Source organism: Pagrus pagrus (assembly GCF_965226575.1).
Source record: "Pagrus pagrus genome assembly, chromosome: 12".
Lineage (NCBI taxonomy): Eukaryota > Metazoa > Chordata > Actinopteri > Spariformes > Sparidae > Pagrus > Pagrus pagrus.
In genome coordinates, this window is record NC_140196.1 from 15,636,674 (window position 1) to 15,659,776 (window position 23,103).

Genomic DNA, 23,103 nt, shown 5'->3' on the forward strand with positions numbered 1-23,103 from the left:
TGCTCATAACAGTACATGGAAGTGCACACCCTAAGAATCATAAGAATAATTATTTATTAAACTTAGGGAATAATTAAGCCTCAGTGGATATATTTGTGACTTTACAAGTAGGCTAGTGTGGGAAAGCTTTGATTGCAAGCTCACAACAGTACTAAAATTAAACTGTAGTCGATCATGACTATGCATAGTGTAAACTGAGCAAGCATGGGGAAATTCTTAGTTAACATCACATCATCTTCATGTAAGTCAGGAATGCACATGGGTCAGAAGTGGTATCTGCAAAAACAGGAATTTATAGCCATTTGTAAATACATATTTATCAAAATATATATATATATTTGTAAATCACTAAAAAAGTTAAGTCATGTAACGAATACAACATTTCTGTGTTGTATTTTACCTTTCAGTAGCGCCTTCCATGACTCACAAATCACCTACTGCTACATTAACACTAGCTACCTACTTATTTAAACTCACTTATTTTTCTACCTTGGAAGAATATGGAGACGGGGGGAGTGATAAAACAAAAAATAAAACACAAATCACACATATAATTTTGTATAAGAAACTGACCATTCTTCCTGCATTTTGTAAGCATAATCAAATAAGATCTTCATAAGACAAAGAGGCGTTTCATGACCATCTGACACAGTAGAAAGACAGTATACGATAGACAGATATAATGTCCAATCTCATTTTCTCAGGACAAGAAACAATGAGACGGACCGAAGCAGAGCAGAGAGGCAAAGATAACAGCCTTAACTCTGAGCACATATTAAGACCAAAAGCTCTTTTAGAGCAACTTGCCTGGAGCGACAGGACAATTGTTATTGTCGAACCCTGCTAGTGGGTATAATCTTTAGCATGAAGATTAATGACATATACAGCAGCCAAGATACTGCATTATTAGGAGTCATCCGCAGGCAAAACTGTCGTTTACTTATCCTGAATTTTTAGATTGACAAGAGCAATATAATCCTCATCTTCCTAGCTGTTTATTGACATGTGCCAGAGGAATCAGTCCTCCGCAAAGGCTCTCACTGCTGCTCCTCCTGTGTCAGTATCACACACAAACATTGCGTCTGCCTGTTAAACAGCTCAGTCAAATGGCAGCTGCACTGTTGCTTCTGCTAATGTGAAGAAGCACATGCTCACATTAGAGCAGTGCACCAGAGGGGAGAAGAGCCTCAGGACAGACACCTACTGAGCTCTGGTCCTGTGGCTGCCTCAGCGCTCTTTAAGATCCAGCATGAACCCCTGTTGTGTCAGTCTCTCCCACCGTTTAATGACGGAGATAACCTTGAAAAGTATCACACACAAGAGGAACTGTTTAATTTCACAGCTTTTCGTTTGGATGTGGGCAATTTATCTGGTACTCAACAGGCTTTACAGGATTTGTATTCAGTTCATATTTGGATATATTCAGATGAATTGCAGCCTACACTAGACAAAATGCTTTATTGAGTATTATGACTTCTGAATTACACGAGACAGATATAACCATTGCACACAGTATGTTCTCAAGAGTGTTACAAGAGTGATCTATGATTATAGGAATATAGACTGATTATGGTGTTAACTATTAAAAATATTGTAGTCCATAGTAAATTTTACTATTTTGCTTTTGTACATAAAATGCACTGGAACTGAGGGCTCAAGACTAGCAATAATGCACTAATATGCTGTAGGTTATATAAAACAATGTTGTGTACCTTGACACTAGTTTTAACTGTAATCCATAATTTATGTGCAATGAAGTTCTTTAAGAATGTTAAGATGGACAATATTAAAAGCATGGCTGCAAGTAACAAATATTTTCATAAATAATGAAAATGTTTAAAATTCCCAGAAGTGTTGCTTCAAAATGGTTCTTTTACAATGCAAAACCAAAAGTCATTTACTGGCATTATATGCCAGAGAAAGCAGCACAACTTCACATAGAGGCTGAAACTAGCAAATGTTTAACACATTCAATGTATTAATCGTTGGAATTCTATCCCACAGCAATAACATATTCAGTCCAGACTGACATGAAAATTACTGTAAATACCATCTGCAGTAAACATTTATTTTCCTAACTATACACCTCATGTTCATTATGAGTCTTTGAAGCACATGCCTTGAAAGCACAAAAGCAAAAACATGCAGGAGTCCAACCAATATCAAATTCTTTGCTTGATGATGTGAATTTGGCTGCTTTCGTCAACAACAAAAGTATCAGGTGTTGGAGTTTCCCAAGAGTAAATGAATGCATACCAAGGTACACCATACCAAGTTTCAGCCCCCACACAGACTGTTGAATGAGAGTAAGTCCAGCTGCTACAGAGCTGCTACATCGCACAGCATGAGAACATTTTAAAATGAGCTAAAGCATTCAAAAACACCAGTTTGGTTTTAGAAGTTAGTTATAAAAGATGCAACAGTGAAAAAGAAGCAACAATGAATTCATCATTCTGTAGCCTAGAGGGATGCACTCACAAATAACACATTCAATTCTGCACATCCCAATGAAAAATACAATAAAATGATTCTCCAGTCGCGGAAATTGCTCAACATATGTAAAAAAACACCACAATATCCAGAACAGTCGTATATTTTTTAATACTGGTTGTAATTACCTGCTGAAATTCCATTATTGGAAAATATAAGGCTGGTAATTACATTTTCCAATTTATCAGTGGATAATTTATCACTCTTGTTTCTCATTTTCCAAACATATCGATGTCTTACATATCTCTAACATACAGTATCAGTTTGTCTGTGGCCCTAAAAAACATTACTTAAGAATTTCTGCAAGTCACTGAATATTAAAGCAATCTACACAAATCTTCCTTGGCCAAACACCAAGGATGGTGCGATGTCATCTCTTAACAGATCACTTAGATATTTCACAATTTAGTCACACGTGTTGCTCATATTTAGGTTGTCACACATCCAACACAACACATGTCATATTTATCAACCCAGACGGAGAGACATATTATTGATAAACATTTACTTGAACTCAACATCTGTGACAAATAATCCTGCAGATGAAAGCCTGAGGGAGTAAGATAATTGGCAAGACATCATGGCAAATCGAAAGTTGAAAGGCCTGCCTTTCCTTAAAAAACTCACTGCACAATAAATCCATTGATCTGACAAACCCAATTAGGATATTTATGCATATTTAATCATGATTACAGAATAAGCGTTTTTGTTGTCTTAATTTAGTTTGAACAAGGTCAATCACTGATGCGGTTGCCTTTGAAGCTTCAGAACTGTGTGACTGCTCATCTGCTACCACCACAGGTCAGGCTGTCTCTAATCAATAGGCTCATCTCTTCCCTCAAAGAGTAAACTCATTGGAATGCTCCAGGGGCCCATAGTAGGAAGTACACACAGTCCTTGACCATGATATGCTGCTTAAAATGTAAATGAGCTTCTGAATAATGGGACAACTCAGCAATGAATATGCAGACGACCACAAATTATTTTTGCTTATCTTATAAATCATTTTTTGTTTGTTGGCATTTTGAAGGACTACAGATTGTTGATTCTCAACCTAAAACTGGAGCCTTAATTCGTTTAATCCAGTGGTATGCAAAGTCCCTGTGTTGACCTTGTTCCCTCTCTTGCCTTGGTGATCTAATCACAAGTGGACAGTTACAAACGTAGCTGTAAATCCATTATGTTCAGACCACTACAGCCAATTCTGATGTGGTCAGAATTTCCTGTGTGGTTAGATGAATGTCCTTCACTGGGATCGGCGCCAAACCAGCCATTTTTTTTGGATGGATCGATATCAGCTGTATTAAACTATCCATTTCCAATCCTTTGTCTACTACTGGTACACTAGCTGACAAGAATGTCCAATAGCTCTCCAATAAACACTGCAACCATTACCCAGTGCACAATGATGAAAGTGAAGCGCCATCACTTTACAGATGATTATTGGCATGCAAAGCCAGTAGCAAAGGCTTGCTTTGTTTTACTTTGCTCTTTCACTTATACTACATAGAGATAAAGAGATATTCAAATCTTAAATTAGTCCCAGTTTAAGTAACAGCTGTACTATATAGGAAACTTGTCAAACTTCCAACCTTACTTATGAACTACTTTTCTGCAGACTTATAAATAACCTTATAGAACTGATCGGCATTTAGTATTATAAAAAACATAAGCCTTATAGTTCTGTAGGCTGGTCTGTATCCTATCTAAAATTGAGCACCTAATTACATCCTTTAAACTTTAAGTATGACTGTTTAATGTCTTACCACGTTTCCTTCTTTCTATCAGATATCATCCAAAGGTTTACCTCAGAAAGAGTCAACAACAACCCCAATTAATTTTTCTATTAAAATAATCTCACTTATTTCCCAACTTGCTGGACTTTACTTTGATGTCTATTTGTTTGGTTGTGGTGCTTCCTTTGGCAGATAAAGTATGCCTGCCCATTACTTTCAGATCAGATCAAAGTACCTGGGCTTTGTGCAGGTACAAAAGCATAGATAAGACTTAAAGCAAGACAAATGAGAAATACCTTGTTAGGCTATGCTGCTACATATTATTGGTGCGCCTTTAAGCAAGTGTACTTGCTGTAGCCTTATTTTTTTTTATCAGATTTTCCAACAAAGAGCCGAATATTAAACAAGGCATGGTATCATGACAGCCCCTACACGGTGTGAAAAGACAAGAATAAACTGCAAGAAAAGAGTTGTAAATAATGCATTGGGCTTTTCTTAAATCAACCCCATCTTGAAAGCTTAGTGTGCAACTTCTGACTTATCCCTCTGTCACTTCAGAGTTTCATGTATGAAAAGCAATCATGAATACCAATATCAATGCACCTTTCCACATACTTGGAAAATGTTCACTGAAACACAGCAAAATGCACAAGGGTTTATTTGGTGGTATCTAACCTTGAAGTGACACTCTGATGTGATATGTAATACTTGAATATTGCTAAAAATGCGCTTTATTCTGCCAAATATTATCTTGCTTTGCCTCATCTCCAAAAGACCATACTGAAGGGTAAGTCTGGCGAGAATGTTTATGCCAAGCAACAGTAAGATGATCAAAGGGTTAAAGGGACTATAATCCTTTTTTGAATGAAATGGAAGATAGCCAGTGCACTTGCGGATGTCAAACAATATCTTAAACGTCCTACTTCAGTCGGGTTTTTATTCAGCAAGATTTTCTTTTTTCAATTCAAGCATCATCATCCCAATAGCAGCCCTAATCGATGGTCTGTGCATGAAAAACCATCCAGAGCAATAAAATGTCAGACATTTTTTCTGGTGCATGTGGTTTAAAGACTCAAAATGTGGCCTATAAAACTACTGATACAAAATGAAAAATGTCATCATATCATTTATTCTGTGTATTAAAACTAAGTTTAGTCTTTACTATGATTACTAAGAGGAAGACAAGGATTAACCATTCTCTGGGAGTTCTCCAACTTGGCTCAAATCACATGAGGTGAGTTAGTACAGAAGACTGCACAGCAAAGCAAGGAAAGAGGAGAAAAACAAGCTAATCAACATGCAGAGACAGGAAGCCGAGTGAGTCCGAGTCAAGCTGCCAAGCCGCCAGATAAAGATCTGTCTGACACGTAGCCTTTTAAATAATCCACTTGTAAGTACACCATTTAGAAACATTAGCATCTAGCTGGGAAAAGGTGATTTTCTGATGGGTGGGTGAGGGCGCAGGAGGTTTAGAAGATGGATGATAGCGTGGACTGGCACCATGTGGAGACCTTATAAGACACACCGACTTTAGATGTCACTCATTAAATCCCAAAGCAACTGCTGCAGATCCTCTAGAGAGTTCCACTGGCTCCTTGGAGAGAAGAAAACGAGAGCTCCCTCTCTGTCTTCATGTAGATCTTACATAACAATGGTGAGACAGGACTGGGAATTTTCTAATGGGGTGAACCGCAACACTAGAAGCAGGTGATGTTGGCGAAAACATTCTCTGTCAGCTTGCATTTTAAACGCTTCACAAAGTCAGTCAAATCCGGTTTGTGCAACCCCTGTTTGCTATCCGACTTTCCCGCCCCTGGTTCTGCCAGGCACTGTGTTTCTGATGAGAAAAGGCTTCACACAATCACAGGAAAGGGCATGCTTGATGTGAAAACATACTGGTTATTCTGTCATGACTATCACTTACACTCAGTTAGTAATCCTTATAATGAGACTGATGCCTGCTTATGCTGAAGCATAACACCATGGCTGTGAAATGCAGATGAACCAGCGTGGGAATCAGACAGGAGTTTGTCTGCCTTAAAAAGGACTAGAAAATTCTTAGCCCTTCTATGGGGCTCAGTGAAGTTGTTTGCACACTAATTGCTTTGTGACAATTGAAGGCTTCAAATAAATCTGCACCATTTCAAGTGAGTCAAGCTTTTTCAAACATTTTCGGTTTACTCTGTCAATTAATTATCTCAAATATTGTAGGCGATATTACCTGGCTGAAAGTAAAATTCAGAAGTGCTGGGAGACTCCAAAGCTAAGACATGGATATAAAGCTTATTAGGGAGGAAGACACACAAAGCAATCAGCAGCCTTCCTTAAGACTCAACTATCCAGAAGGGCTTAACCACACTATTTCACACTATTTCAGAGAAAAGGAGTTTTCTCTTCAGATTCAAGATTAAAAGGAACAATTTTCAGAAAGCAATTTTTATTTCTCTGACAGTGGTTCCTACTTCAAGTCAAGGATAAGGTTCATATCTATATATAGGCCTTGACAAAGAAAGATAAAGGTGGAAAAACTGCTTATCCTTGTGCCTGGCGTATTAAGAACAAAAGGCTTCTTCATTCATTCCACAACTTTGGTGTCATAATTTAGTTTTCTTTTTTTCTCTTGAATACATGGTTACAGTAAACTGAAACCATAGATGCAGATTCCGAGCACTGAAGTGGGGAGGTGTGAGTACACATGGGAGTTTGTGTGCATGTTAGTGCATGCCGTAGTGGAGGGGGGGGCCTCATACCTATGCTTGAAAGGAGAGCCTAAGCGTTGAGCGCATCTTGAGCTATAAATCAGTGCCCTGGTCAACCTGGCCAAGAGCATTTTCAAACCCATTTGCAGAAGATAATGCCAGCTATTCCTCCCAGCCCCAGGGACAGGAGAGCCAGCCTCATGAATCATTGCCCTTTTAGAGGAGCTGCAGCATGGATCTCACCTTGCTGTGTCCGTAGGGTTTCTTGACTCGTCCTAGTAGGCAGAAACAAAGGGTGGGAGTGAAGGAAAGTGTTTGAACTATGACCAGGGGGATCGAAAAATCAAGTTATGAAGAATAAGGACTCAGGCAGGCAATAACCAGGCTTGGAGGATGAAGCTGGCAGTGCCACCTCTACAGTAAACTATTGTTAGTCTGCTGGGTTGGAATATAATAAATCCCGATGGGATAAGTACTTTATCTCAAAGGTCGGGGTTCATACTGTATTAATAGTAAGCAAGGTTTTCATATCAGTTCAATAAATGACTAATGTAAATTGCCTGTTTTTACATTTATTGCCAGGGAATCAGGCAATTTTACTGAGAACTCTGAGATATCATCACCAGGTAATACTTTACAGTTTGGGGGAAAAAACGAGGGGGCAAGGCAGCGGTTTGTAGGTTGTAAAAATAAAAGGAGAAATAAATCAACAATCTATATTGAAGGTAAGGCTATAGGCAGGGTCACTACATCTGCCAATGGTAGCTGACTGGTGATATAGCCCTTTGCTGAATATTTTGTCCAGTAACAAGAAATTGTAGAACAGGAATGTGAATTTGTTATTGTCTAGTTCTACATTTTATTCCCAAAAGTAGCTGTATACTTTTGTCAGAGGTAGCTTGAAATATCTTGGCAATATCTCCCTTTCTGCCATGGTTTAAAGAAATGATTTATGTTAGGCTTTAATATCACATCATTAAATTTATGCAAATGCAAACTCATATAAACTCATATATACGCTTGTCTACAGGAGCAGGATGTGTTCAGCAACACGGTTAAACATTTCTGGCTCATTTTTTCTGGGTTGATCTAAAGGGAATTGTAAAATGTCCTCTCATAAAACCTTCTTTGGACAGACAGCTTTCTACCTTTAGGGGTTCAATATGTGGAACTCTTTATCCGCATAACTTGCAATGGATCAAAACCAGGATCACTTTAAATCCAAGTTTCTGAACCAGATCAGGCGTGTAGTCATGGATGATCTGGTGTCAACCTCTAGGATTTTATGTCTGTATATGGCACATTTATTTTAATGTGTATTCTATATTTATGTTTCTATCTTGTATGATGGCATATGTATTTTGTATGGCTCTGCAAATGTATTTTCTTTTAATGTAACTCCACTTGGCAATAAACATCACAAATGAGCTCAGGCTGTAAATGCTATGATATGTAGTATTAGCCTTGTTCGAGAATGTTCTTTCACTGTATATCTGTCCCTATAAATATAAACATAAAATTAATACAAACAATTTATTTATATAAAGGATCTACTACAACCATGGACATGGTGCAATGGAAAATAACCTGTAAACCTTGTTGAAATGAAAAGCAGCCTTTTTATCCGGTGTCCATAAACATTAAATATACAATAAATTCCATTTATTACAGATAAAGCCAAATGAGTTCCCCTCCCCCCACCACCACCTACACCACTCTGTGACCCCGTGCTGTGATATTCCATTACTTTCTGACTACACTCAGGAAAACGTACATGATTTCAGCTCTGCATTACAGTGTGTAACCTTGAAACGTACTTATTGCGAGTCTGATTAATGTTAGTAATGTGCAACTACGTAGTGGGTCATTTATATTATCATAGCCCATATTTATATATAAACAAGATACAGGAAACAACTTATCATTTCGGTCACTGCGCAGACATTTCATTAAAAGCAAGTTCAAAAGTCTCAGTGTTTCTTCATTCCCTGTTACTTCATTTATTTGTGCAAAGATAAGAGTGGAACAGTAATACCATGTCCCTGATGGAAAGTATTATAAATTTTAGGTTTATCTGTTGGCAGTTTTCTCAACTTTAAATAGTTTGTGATTTATTTAAATAATATCACACTGGGCTGACTTGAATAATAAGCACTAAAGCAGGGATACAACTAACAGTTATTTTCATTATTGATTGATCTGCAGACTTCTTTCACAATGACTTTATAAAATGTCAAAAAACTGTAAGAAATTTGCTGAACATAACTTCCCAGAGCGGGAAGTGACATCTTCAAATTGCCTTATTTGACCAACCAACAGTCCAAAACCCAGAGACTCTTCATTTACTATTATGAATGATGAAGAGAAGAAGAAAATCTTCACACTTAAGAAGCTGGAACAAGTAAAATATTGACATTTTGGTGTGAAAATGACTGAGGCGTTTCGACAATTAAAAAAATAGTGAGGTATAAGAGGTATATTCTACAAACTAAGCATGCGAGTTATTCAGTACACCATTAACACTGAAAGGCTAAAAGGAAGAAATCATCTGTGATAATGACTGCAATGTTGTTTCAGTATCAGTATTTACTGTGCATCCCTTTTGTTGGACTGGTACTTCCAGCATCCAGCATCCTAGAATACTCCAAAACTATTATTTATGTGTCTTATATGTCTCAATTAAAAGACAAATACTTATATGCATGTTTGTGACAACTGTGTCCACATTAACTACATCAAATTTTCACAATTTAAAACTGTGTCCCTTATTAACAGTACAGAAGGATAAATGATATAAAGGAGATAGAAGATATTAAAGATAAATGATAGACTTCTTTACAGTACAAGTATATGAAGCTTTCTTCACATAGTTCCACATTTGACAAGCACAAGCTAGAGTAAATAATTTACAGTAAGCAGCATCATACTTAACAGGAAATGTTGGTATTTTTAAACACAAGCGGTTGGTTTGTAAATGATTCATACTTACCAAAAGTTTAGGAATCGGTCTTGTAGATCGCTGTAGCTACAACGACTGCAACGTAATCCTTTGGGGCAACTCCGACCATCAATGTTATGTCCATTAAAAGTCTCTCTCTGAAATCTCATGCGAGGCGAGTTGTAGCAGTAAGATGACAGTGGAAGGTGTTGGAGAGAGGAGTTTGGAGTTCATCAGGAGGAGCTCCCAGCAAGAAATTATTTCCAAAGCCATGTCTGAATATTTAACTGATATAGACAATCTAGATGAGTTGACAACTGTAACAACTCTTCTCACGAGATTTCAGAGCGTGACATATCCTTGAATGAGATTTGTTTTTCTGGTTACAAAAGGAATCTTTTTATTTAGCAAGAAGGTCTTTCTCCATAGGAATCGTTTCTGTAATGTTGTCATACACTCAGAATAACAATGTCAACAAGCAAAAACATGTTAAAATTCAGCCATGACTGTGAATAATTTCTTGCTGGCAGTTCCTCTAGGTAAACTAAAAACTCCTCTCTCCAACTTATTCCACCTTCATGTTCCTGCAACAACTTCCCTCTCACAAGATTTAAGAGAAAGACTTTTACTGCATGCAACTTTGGCAGTCTGAGTTGCCCCAAAGGATTACGTTGCAGCCATGCCACAGCTGCCAGCTAAGGCGATCTACTGGACAAATTCCAAATCTTTGGGAAAAATTTAATGATAAACATATAAGTGGGGTTTTAAAATACTGGAATTCCCCATTAAGTCTTTATATTTGTTGTGCAATTTAAGCCTACTTGTGAGAACAGCACTCTTCTAAGCCTAGCTCAGGCCTTAATTCAGTCACTGAATTATTGCATTACATGGCTTTATTGGAGTCACTTGTCTTCACTTGAGTCATACATTCGGGTCTAATCAAATCTCGGCATCTTGAAAAACATCTCCAACACTAGCTGTGGAGGCTTTCTAGACAGTCTGTGCTCAAAGCAAAGGCCACAGAATTTGGATGGCATTGAGGATATTGCAAAATGAAGCATCATCCGTAGAGCTTATATGTAAGCTCAGTCGAGATTTAATGTAAAAATGATGTCAAGTGGGAAGAAATCTTTAGATCGGCATCAGCAAAATCCTGTTTATTCCTAAGCCTGCCATCTTAATTCAATGTTCTTACTTTTCATTGCTTGACCATGAGCTCCAGTGTGACATGATGACATGCTGTCAACGCTAATGGTCTATGATGGCATCAAGGCTCTGTCAGGAGGACACAGTAGGTGCTCAGAGCCAAGGCCCCTGGTAGCCCTCAGCGGACGAAGAGCTGTCATCTCTGTCCCTCACTGCCAAAGAGGCCCGCCCTCTCTCCCTAAAATGCTATCCATCTGCCATATCAGCGGGGGCAGAGGGAGTGCAAGGCATGCACTTTTCTGCCATTCACTGTTGTGCTTTAGCATGCCCAGATAGTGGTAATGAGGGTTCCAGTGTCAGTCTTCACTACTACAATCAACACATGGTCAGTTACTGAATTTTTATTGATGTACACAAAAAACACCTTTCCTCATCTCGATGCCACTGCCATAAAGTCATCCTTCTAAAAGTGTTTATGGTTCCAACTGTCAGTCAAAAACTTCTTCACCTTCATCTTTACCGCTTCTGTAAGCTAAAAGCAACCTGGTTGAGTGTCCTGAAAAACTGTCTTGGAGCTGATAGTCATCGCGATTTTTGCACCTCAAAGTGCACACAAAATCTTTGATGTCCGTGTGCTTGTATAAGAGTATTCTAGCCAAAACTGGTAAAGGCTTGGACAGAGATTCCCGTGAGGAAAGAAGCTTTTAGAGGAAAAAAAACAGGGATGATGTGCTGAATGTCCAATGAATGAAAGCATGCAAGCTAAAGCATGCAAAGTCACGATTTGTTCTCTAACATTTTTCTGACTGTCAGATGTCAAATATTTCTATCACATCATCAGTTATGCAACATGGTTACAGCATGTTCATTGTCAGCAGTGAACAATAAAGTAAATGTAATACCAGAGGGACATTTTCTATCTCTCAAAGGATAGCTTTGCTTGCCTACAGTGCAAATATAAAGGGTTATTGAATATTGAGATTCCAGGCCAAGTTCAGTGTGAAAACTGGCTCATTGTTCATTATCGTCAAATAAATCTACATCACCTATGTGGATTTGTCACATTTAAGTCCAGCCTGATGAGACGGCTGACTGACCTTCACGTAGTGTTCTGCATCAGTTCAGCTGCAGTTGTGTGTGTGTGGCTCCGTGTGTGTTCTAATTATGAGAACCTGAAAAGAATAGGTTGACAATGATAAGCAAAACGAATGACACCAGCCAGCAAGCCGTTGCTCCATTTGTCTGAAATGAAATAGTGTGTCATCTGTGAACTTCTGCTGACTGGGCAGATGCACAGCCAAGGCACTGAGGTCTTACACGCCTGTCACATGTTCCTGTCAACTCCCTGGTACATTTACCAATACACAAGATGTGATAAAACTGTCTACTGGGCCATAAACCAGGATGAGCATCCATACAGAATCCATGTTAGGATCTCAAACGAAAGACGTAATGACCCACAAGTGACAACTGTAGGACATGAAGCTATTTGGGCTCTAATGATTCATAAAATTCACAGTTGGATTTGATGCATTACCGTGGCAACACAATTTTATATATTTTCAACGCTGGATAAATAAGGACTGTTGAGAATGAGTCTCACATTTCCATTTTCAATTTACTACAGCACTCAACTTTATGAAAGTATAAAAGTATAATATCCGAGAGCGCAAAATTAAACAATACAGCTTTGTTCCATTTCGAGAGGTTTCTCAGCGGGATTAGACCAAACCAAAGCAGCCCTTTACAATACAACAAAAACAACTACATGTGGTGTCAAAGCAGGAGACATCACTTCAGCTGAACAACCACACCACTGTATTGTTTGATAAATGCTGAGTAAATTGCATGGTCAATTGTTTGATTATCCACATGTGTCAGATCAAGCACACTGCATGTATTGTTATACCCCATAAACACAAGATATAATCAGACCGTTAGTACTATTTATAAATGTTCTCACCTAATTTGTGTATAGTCAGTCCAATAAATTAATTCTGACAATATAAAAATGCCTATCCTGGTATTTGGTTACATCTCACAAGTTCTGAGAGCTTGTATTTATCCAAATAAAAGTCAAAAATATCTATTCTAACATAGAAAAAAGCAGTAAATTCTCACATTTTATAGGCTGAAACCAATAAGTGTTTTCCATTTTTCCTTTTTATTTGTACTTAATGATTAATCGATGAATTATTTGACTGATTATTTCAGAAATATGTTATTATTACTTCACAAAGGGCAGTAAAAGGCCTTTCACTGCGGGTAACGGAACATACTTTACAGAAACACCTTGATGAAAAACATTTTCCCACATTACCAGCAGGCATGTTATGAGTAAGCACCTAACAAAACCGGTAATTACTATGTTTGGACAAAAAACAATAATTTATTTTCACATGGGTGGGCTAGCAATGCCCATGATGTTCAGACCAGTTTGCTAAACACACTGTTATGGATGTTTAACTCTGTAAGCATCTGTAATCCCTGACTATAATGGCAGACAAAATAAACACAAAAACTTTTGCAAACGCAGTGTCATCACAAATGATAAAAAAAGGTCTTTGTATCTTGTCAACATCTCAACCATTTACAGCTACAGTGGGTGTTCGACACAAAATAATATGCTTCACATTATGACATTTAAAATGTCAGTGCAGAGAGGTAAAATAAGGGACTAGATATACAGGTATCCTTATTTGGGAAAAAATGAAAGGATAAATAATGAACAGTTACAACACCTGTAAACAATCCACTTGTATGTGTTTGGTGGTTAAAAGTTATAATTAGATGGCCTGTGTGGTGAGAATGCAAAGCCATCTGGGAGCCTCTGAGATCACAGGGACAGCAGATGAATAGCAACAGTTTCTACATCTCACTACAGGCTTTGTTATGCATACCAATGGGTAGCTAACTGCACATTGTGAGTATGATATTCTTCAGTTGTCTGAAAGTTCAGTTTCTCACATCAGAAAATCTCCCAGCAGCAAAAAGAGCAGTGATATTTCTGAGCTGCCAGCAAGGAAGGAAACTGAGGAGTTGAAACCTTGACCTGCTTCTTATCTTTGACTTCTTAATCGGGAGTGTTTATAAAAAATCCAATTCAATTAACCTAATATGAAATTATCATGCAGCATTAATGCCGACTGTGGTAAATAACTTATATAATGATAATTGATTAACAAAAACAAAATGTGACAAATCCAAATGCAGATTTAGACTATCTTTAACCTTTTTTGAAACACAGTAAAATGAAGGTATAATGGCACCACTAATGACTGAACACATCCTGTAGTTGCTGCACAATAGTCAATATCTTGGCTCGAAGGCTTTTACTGTGAAGCAGTTGCAGCTAATGTTGTTAGCTAATGTTTAGTCATTACCAGCAGCATTAACAGAACACAGACATCCTCAGGATTCAGCCATCAAATTCCGACATCCTTCATTCGTTAGTCTTTGCACTTATTCTTATAAAGAACTCTGCTGCTCTTGCACTTCAGCAGCACTTTGACTCTCTAATTAGTTGTGTGTTGTTTAAGGCTTAGGTGGTAAAAATGTAATTAAGGCCGCTTGGTCCATTTACGTAATGGCTACCTACTGACATATGTTGGTACAGAGCAAGTGCAAAGATGTCACAAGGGCTTGACACAGCAATTTTCACTGAAATTGGACTGATTCAGACATAATGGCTGGAGAAGAAAGCTCGAACCACTTACAGAAAAAGCTGCATAATCCAAACCAGACGGACCCCCTATATCTAGGAAGTCCTTCTGCTTAAATAAAAGACAAAACTGATTAGCATTTGACCTTTCAATGTCATTCATATTCACTACTTCACTCGCAGCCCTAACATGCTTTGAGGAAAAAACAACAAATCATGCAAGGAATAGATAAAAATAGGCCTCTGATGGTAGTGCAAGCCATTTTTAGGCCGTGTGTCTGTTTCCACTCTCCCTATTGCAGGGGTGCCCTGTAAAACATGGGTGTAAATGGTTTATAATGCCACCAGTGGACTCTGAAATGGGAGACCTGGTTTCAATCAGCAGTCAAATTGCTCCTACATTACCCTCGCAGACAGAGTAGTAAATCACTCTTCTTGCCTCTATGCTGCTGACGTTAAGGAACAAGCATTGTTAAAAATCCACCAAGCGTGCTACTAAGAGCACCCTGTCTCTATGTGGGGATGGCATGCTAAACAGGACAAAAGCAGTTGCTCCCAGTGTCCCTATAGGTGCAAGAGTAAAACACCCTGATAAGCAGAAAAGCAGCACACCCCATTTCTGTAGCTGAGTTTGACTCTTAAAACCAACAGTACTAGACCTGATTTGCAGCTTTGAATGCAAACTTTAGGTTATAGCCTAGATCATGTAACCCCCACGTAAAAGAGTCCAATCACAACCAGTTAGAACCAGTTTGCCCGTTTAAAAAGAGTACTTGGTTTCTCTGTGCCAACGCCCTTACAGTCGGACAGTGAGGCATCTCTGAACAGTTATAATCCACTATAAAACCCGAGAAACGCTGATCCCGCCCACCACAGACCAACACACTTTGAGCAAAACCTCTCATTAGAAGTCCAGGGCCCCAAAATTACCGAGATTTTACCCATATGGAAAGCATGAGAAAGCATCAGCTGGGAAAGGGTTGTACCGAGTGGTTTTTTAGCGTGTGGTCACAGAGGAGCTGGTTTTCTTTAACAGTGCCATTAAGCCCTGCCACTGCCAGGGAGCACCGGCATTTGAGGAAGCTGAGGCAGATGCTCTGGCTACTCGCCACAGACCAGACCTGCTAGGAAATACCCAATACAACTACATTGAAATGCTCACACAAGCCAGAGGCGTGCCCAGGTCAACAAACAGAAGAGATACTGCTTAAAAAATGGAAGTAAATTCATCTGAGGGCAGAATTTGTTCCTCAAAAGAAGAAATAAAAACAACACAGAGCAGGCCTGCACTACTAGTCGAAATATTATCAAAATCACAGGTGCAATATCCAAATCACAGACATTTCTTGGTAAAGGTAAAATGTGTGATAAAACAGCATTATGACAAAGGACTGCAGTGCTGCAGAGCGAGCTTACAAATCTTATTCTCCAGATGAAAGAAAACATGTTTGTTTGATACAGACCCCAACAAATATCACACCATGATATTTCTACTTTTTTCAGCAAAAATGAAAATGGTGATGCAGAAATAATAATTTCCACTAATCCCGAATCATATGACAATCATTATACCTGTCAAAACAATCACAAAATGACTGTTTTGACCAAATCGTGCAGCCCTACAAAGATTAGCCCGCCACATATTAACATGCAACACTGGTTAATGTTGTCACTCACAAATTAATTTACAGGTATTTCAATGAGAGGGATTCTACTGCAAAACAATTGAACCAAAGATGTTAAGGTTTTCTTATGCTGTTTCAACTTTATTTTCATCTGTATCAGTTGTAAAAATTGTGAAACAGGTCTATTTTTTGCTTAATAGTCTGATAAGAAACAAACAAGATTGTTGATTCCCCTGTAAATTAATCTCTTCAGCTCTGGTAAATGGAAGAAAATAAAGATAAATGAAATAAAAATCAAACTTGAGTTTCTGTTCTTCTAGCCATAGACAAACAACAATGAAAACGGCATCGCTACAATATCAGTTACCTGATGTTTGCTAATTGTTTCTATGCAGCCCAGTTTCTGACAATGTGTACGCCTAACAGATGATGTCACCAGCTAAGGGCCGGGGCTATTTTCTTTCACAGGCACCTAACAGAAACACCAAATGAACCGTAGACTCCTCTGGCAAGAAACAAAAGACGAAAGCAATGCAGTGATCCTTTGTGGCCCACCCTGTAATCCCTCAGGAGTCACAAGAGTTAGGTCAAATATGTCATATGTCTTCTTCTCTTATCTTCATGAAGTGTTTGGAATATAAAGTAGGCCTAATAGCGTGCAGGACCAGCAAATAAACACCAGTATCAAATCATGGCAAAACACATTCACAAATTTTATAGATAACATCAAAAAGTTAAATACTCGTAGTATGACAGCTCCCACAGCCCACAAAAAGAGACGATAAAAACAGGAAAATAGAATGAACACAGTAAAGACCCCTTGCAGTTTCGCTACAACATGATGGAAGAAAACCTTAATGCTACAGCAGCGTGGCACCTAACAGCACTGTCAACACAGGTTTAATGATAGAATATCTATCCACCAGATAACAACAGGTTACTCTGAATCAGAGATCCAAACAGTACCAGAGAGAGACATCTGCTTTATGAAAGAAATTACAGTGTGGCTCCACTAATCGGCAAGGATTCTCCGGTGTCGATGAAACAGCCCACATGCAATAGCCATAATATTTTACAGCAGGCTTTCCCTCTGAGGCCTCATACTGTGGTAGCGTGTTCCCTACAGTCTACAGGATAGTTTAATATAAAATAAGCCTGAATCAAGAATAGAAATACGCCATATCACTGCCTTTTCAGCAGGCAGAAGTTGAAGGTTAGAAAACCCCAAACATGCAGCGGGGCCTAGGATTCAGTTGCAGAAAAGCCTCTGATGCAATTCCAAGAAACTAACCCACCCTGTATCATCCTGTTACAGTTTGGCTCATGGTAAGGTCTCTTCATTGTGCTTGTGACAGCTATAATCGGATTCATGTATTGATAAAGGATGGCCATGAGGCTTCTCCAGGATGTCACTCACCAGCAAAATTGCATCCAATCCTTTCTCTAAATAACATGGCTGCAGGGATGATGCTGTGCTGACAATCTTTCTGTATATCCACCGAAAAGAAAAAGAAAAAAACACTTCCCTTGTTTTAAATATGTTCAAGAACTCGAGAGGGCTTCAGGCTATAATTTGGAGTGATGCACCTGTGAACGCTGACACAAAAAACTCCCATTACAATTGAATCCCCTAATGGATGAAATTTACGCTTTTACCTCAGCTGCAAAAGGAGCAAATGCATGACATCAAACCTGTCTCCGCAGCCAGCGCTGCAGCAGCACTAGTGATTTTTAAGGGCAGATGAATGACACATACATTGAGAGGAGCCTTTGCAGCTGATGAAGATGCAAGAACTCAAATAGCTGAAGAAAAGAGGGGAGATTTCACATGCCGGGGGGGCGCTCACGCACCCATGAGCAGAAAGGCAAGGAGCCATGGCACCTTCAATATGAACTGGGGAGGGACAAAAATAAAAACAAATCCTTACATTGCAAGTAAGACAACAAAATGGGGTGAAGCCTGGCTCACGCCCCACAGTTCACCACCGCACACACACACACACACACACACACTCTCATGATTTCCACATTAGTGATCCTCGGCAGGTTTTTCTGCTTGATTGAAGCCTTCAATCCCTGCGAAGACCACAGCCACGTCAATCCGCTCAGTGAGAAGTGGCTGCGCTCAGTTTGCTGACAACTCTGCGCAGGTTTGTGCATCGAAAATCACTTGTGAAATAAGTGATTGAGACGAATGGTACAACACCACTGCCTCCTCTCTCTGTCCCCCTCTCTCTCTCCATTCACATTAATTTCTGTTTGTTAAAATGGAGTCCGAGCATTTCCGAGGGGAGACACTTTCAAGCGTTATTATTTGGCCCTCATTCGGTCTTGAGATAAAAAGTTGTTGTTAGCTTTGCATTCAGAGTTAGCATGGATTAAAAGCAGCAACAAAACCGTGTTGTCGTTAGCCGACTTGGGACCGATTTTGGCAGCCCGGAGCTGACTTAAAACCTCTCGCCGTCAACGTTACACCTCACGGAAGCATTTCCAAAGTTGAGTCCACAACAAACACATAAACAACCCCGAATTTTCCCAGTGAGTTAGCTAACGCGTCTCAAGTTCAATGTGGGGGGAGAAAAAAAGATAACGGTGCACTTACTGAATCTCCTCTTCGTCGCCGCCGTTGGCATTTCTCTCCTTCGCTGAACCGCTGCGTTTAGTCCCGTCTTCAGTTTGAAGCAAGCGCAAAATTCCACTTCATGTAATTAACAGCCACAAAACACAAGAGTTAGAGCCAGCCCGGAGCCTTAAAGAAGAGAGAGGAGAGGGTGTAGGGTGGGGAGGAAAGGTAAGGAGTCCACTGCCAGACGAAACACGAGGTCCTATGCCGGTCGGCCGGCCGGGGTCGTGGATACTGGATCTATTCGTGGCAGCTCCCGTGTCGCTCCGCCGCCGCTGCTGCTGCCGCTGCCGCCGCTAACGGGTTAAATCAACGTCAGCTTCGCTCAAGTGTCCAGTGTCGCTGCCCGCGTGCGAGAGAGGGCGAGCACAAATGTGATTTCTCCTTTCTCTTTTGCGAGTGAAAATTGTGTCCTCTTGCGAGTTGGTTCGCGAGTCTGTGGGCACAGTCCCCCCCAGGAGGAGCTGTGGAAGGTAGGGGAGCTGCTCCGTCTCTCCCTTCACAGTCACGCTTCTTTCTGCCTCTGTGGAGAAAACAGCATACAGGTCGGTCAGCAGGATTTTCGGATTCACTCGGCTACACTCGCTGCTGTGTCCATTCATTCCTGCCCCTCTAGTCCCGCACAGAGATCACAAGCCTGTCGTTTCTTGTTTTTTTTTTTTTTTTTATATCCCTCTGTTTACACTAAGCACCTGCTAAAAAAAACAGATAATTAACCTATATTTGCAACGGTTTTGCACAAGGAAACACAGCCTAAGGAGATTATGGAGGTGAATTATGATTTAGGGGATCTGACAGGAGGTATGAGCAACAGCACAGACTTGATATTACACTCTCTCATTATGACATTTTCCTGAGGAGCCCCTACAGCTAATCCAGGTGGTCCCCCAGCCCCACTCTAGGAGCCTCTCCAATAAACGAAGTCATGAATCATCACTGAGAATAGAACATTTATAAATACTGCCCTATTATCCCCATTTTCTTCAGCAAATAAAATGCATCTATGGCCCCACTACTCATCGTCACCCTTGCTCTCACCTTGTATAGGCTCAGGACAAGACTGTAATTTTTAATTTATAAGTGCAGGCCAACTTTCGGGCTCTTTTCGCCGTAGTTGAAATAGTTTTTTAAGACAGCCTTGGGAGAGCGTTGCAGGGAGTACTCCCCACAGTCCAGTTACAGCATGTTAACAAGCTGTCTTCACTGATTTTGCAACTTACTCACATTTGGATATTAAGAAAGGCCCCAAACTCTGTGGTCCTTTTAGTTCAACTGTGATTCACATATTTGAAGATGGCATCAAAAATGCTTCAAATCTTAATTTGGCATTTCCAATTTAATTACAACCAACTGGCAATCAAGGACAGACTTTGGGTACTACAGAATTCATAAGTGAGGCAGTGCAATGGGGACAGAGCGAGGGCTCTGCTTACAGTGCAGCTTGGCTGTTAGTGCATGAGCACTCAAGCGACTCGGTTGAACGTGCAGGGCATAGACGCTGTGACCCCCAGTAATGAGGACCTGAATATCTTTAGGATTCTGACAACCCATCTACTCCGCCTTCTAACCTTACCGTGATCAATCGTTAGCTTGGCAGAACTCCCGCTGAACTGCCGCCTGGCACACCCTCCTAATGACTGGTGCAAATGACGTTTACACAAGGTTTTACCTTGCCATAAATGTCTCTTGCAGTTGAGAAATCATGTAGGCCCTCCACGCACCACACACACGGACGAATGCACACACACAAACAGGCGCACGTATACAATACACACCTCTACTTCATGTAATAAAATGAGTTATCATGCGACCTCACAGTGACTGAAAGCAACTTCTGTTCCTTTTAGCTTACAAATGATAACCTTGGACAGTGCCAATGTTCCAGGAATAGGATCCTGTCAGACAAATAGGAGGCCCAGCCAGCGCTATTACACTCAGAGGAAGGCCATTGTTTTGATACAACAACCATCAATATGTAGGTGCCAGACAGAGAAATTGGTGCATGTGCTCAATAATGCTGTTAGGTGTCTCTGGTGGCCAACAGCAGGCCTGCTTTTCAGCCTTAGACATCTCCTGTGGACAGTGGAGGAGACCTAGAAACAACCTTTGTGGAGGTCAGAGATGTCCAGTGCTGGTTTTTTTTTTTTTTTTAGCACTTATGGTTCTAAAGAGTTGTTAGAGGACAACCATGCTTTGCCCTTGCAAGATATTCAACAAAAGCATCCACCAATTCACAGATTTTTCTAAGCTGAGCACCAAACGTTTCCTGATCATTTTTGATGCTGTGGTCCTGTTCAGCTGGACGTTTGGTGTTGAACCGCACGTAATAAACCTCTCGTCCAATCAGGTTTCACATAACTATTGAATATAACACAGAAAATCTGCAGCTGAATGTTATATTAATTAAGGAATGACATATAGAATCTTCAACCCATTTTTTCAGTCAAATAAACCTCTTATAACCATCCGAGTATTGTAACAAAACCCCTCACTCTAAACTATTTCTTGCTCTTAATTATTGCTGCAGTTTGGAATAAATGGTTGACTAAATTACTGCAAATCAAAAAGAGTCTGAGGTACCAAATCAGCCTCTAACCATAACATTCCTGGGATAAAGCTTCATACATGGATCCCTTTATCAGCTGTTCCTCCTTATTAATTTTTTTATTGAACTCTATGGGGAAATTAGTTGGGAGAAATTACTTGTAAAGAGATTCATTTCTATCAAGAAGCACCCTCACTTGGTACTTGATGGTTTAAAGGCTGATTAAATCCTGGTGCAGTTACTTTTCAGTCCCCGATTCAAGTTACAAAGAGTCATCAAAAATTGAATATAGACCAGCAGAAAGTTGTGTTGCAAATAAAATGAGACCAACATTTTGACTTTCACAGTGACTGAGCACGTTTTGATGATGTGTCGAAAAACACATTTCCTGTATTGTACCAGATTTCGCTTCCCCTGGCAGGTTATTAAAAACAGTATATGCACTCAAACGTCCTTGATTTACATATTTTAGTGTATTTTTTCTCACCCAGCAATAGTCAGGAGGGTTTGATTATCTTTTCCATCTGAAATTCTCAGAAAAGTTCAGAAAGTACTACCACAAAAAGCATTTTATGTGTGTGTGTGTTTTTAAAAAAAAAAAAAAAAAAACAACCATGTATTACTTTATTGTTAATAGCCCTGCTTTGATAAACATGGCTGATCTAAACAAATCTTTCACAGCCAACTGGAAGTATTGAGTTGTTGTGTAATGATTGGCCATGTCAATCCATTTTGGTGGCCATAACAGGTTGCATTTCCTGGCTTTAAATTCAAGTCGTTAGGAAGAACCCTTTAGTTTATGAGCAGTGGCCTGGTTTATTTAGTGTATAAGGTTAAATGATAATTTCATCAAGTTGGTCCGAAGTTATTTCACAGTAAGACAAAAGGGAAACAACCCAATTACCAGAATAAATGTTGACATTGTGTGATACTGCAAAGCGCGGATATGTTGGAACTTAATTGTTTCTTTGTATTTAAACTAAAAGTCCTGTTTATAAGAGAGTTAATTATAAATGCTCTTATAAACTGGACGTTTAGTCTCGCTTTGGGCTGGATGCCAGCCAGACTAACCAACCCAAAGCACCAAATTTATGTTATGACAATGTTTTTTAATGGTCTGTTGAGGTTTAGGCACATAAACCGCTTGGTTGAAGAAAAGCTCATTTTTTGGTGTCCCTGGTTCTGCCACCACAAACGAAGCTAGACACTTTCCCGACAACTTGTCAGAAGTACCCACTTTTCAGCTGCATATTGTCCCAATGTCTCGTCCAAAAATATCCTATCTTGTTGCCACTAACACGGCTGAAAAATGCCTCACTGTCTTGTCAAAAATATATGTTTTTCAGCTGCGGAAAGTCTCGACGTCTTGTCAAAAATGTTGGGTTTTGTTACCGCTAGCAAGGCTGGGAAATTTCCTGACATCTCATTGACAATGTGGTGTAGCGCTTTCAAATGTAGAAACACTGTCCTGAGCAGTGGTCTCAGCTGTTACACCACCAGGTTACCACCAACTCCTCCACCTCCTGGCACGAAGGTCAGCTCATATACAAGTTATCTGTTATGACACGTGTTGTAGTAATGTTGAAGTATGAAATGTACAAATTGAACAAAGCCATGGCTTAGGGAAACATACAGTCCCA

The 23,103-nt window shown here is 39.6% G+C and overlaps 1 protein-coding gene across 12 annotated transcripts in view; it reads right to left on the reverse strand.

Moving 5' to 3' along the window:
- The window catches only part of ptprfb (protein tyrosine phosphatase receptor type Fb), a 169,702-nt gene extending 150,203 nt beyond the window's left edge, over positions 1-19,499 (reverse strand). For 5 of the 12 annotated variants that reach the window (XM_084369366.1, XM_084369362.1, XM_084369363.1 and 2 more), the window contains exon 1: positions 18,898-19,499. The gene's annotated coding sequence lies outside the window, so the exon portion shown is untranslated. The remainder of the gene's footprint in view (positions 1-18,897) is intronic. The other 7 variants (XM_084369357.1, XM_084369365.1, XM_084369367.1 and 4 more) reach the window with 3 other exon arrangements.
- Positions 19,500-23,103: the final 3,604 nt, after the last annotated feature.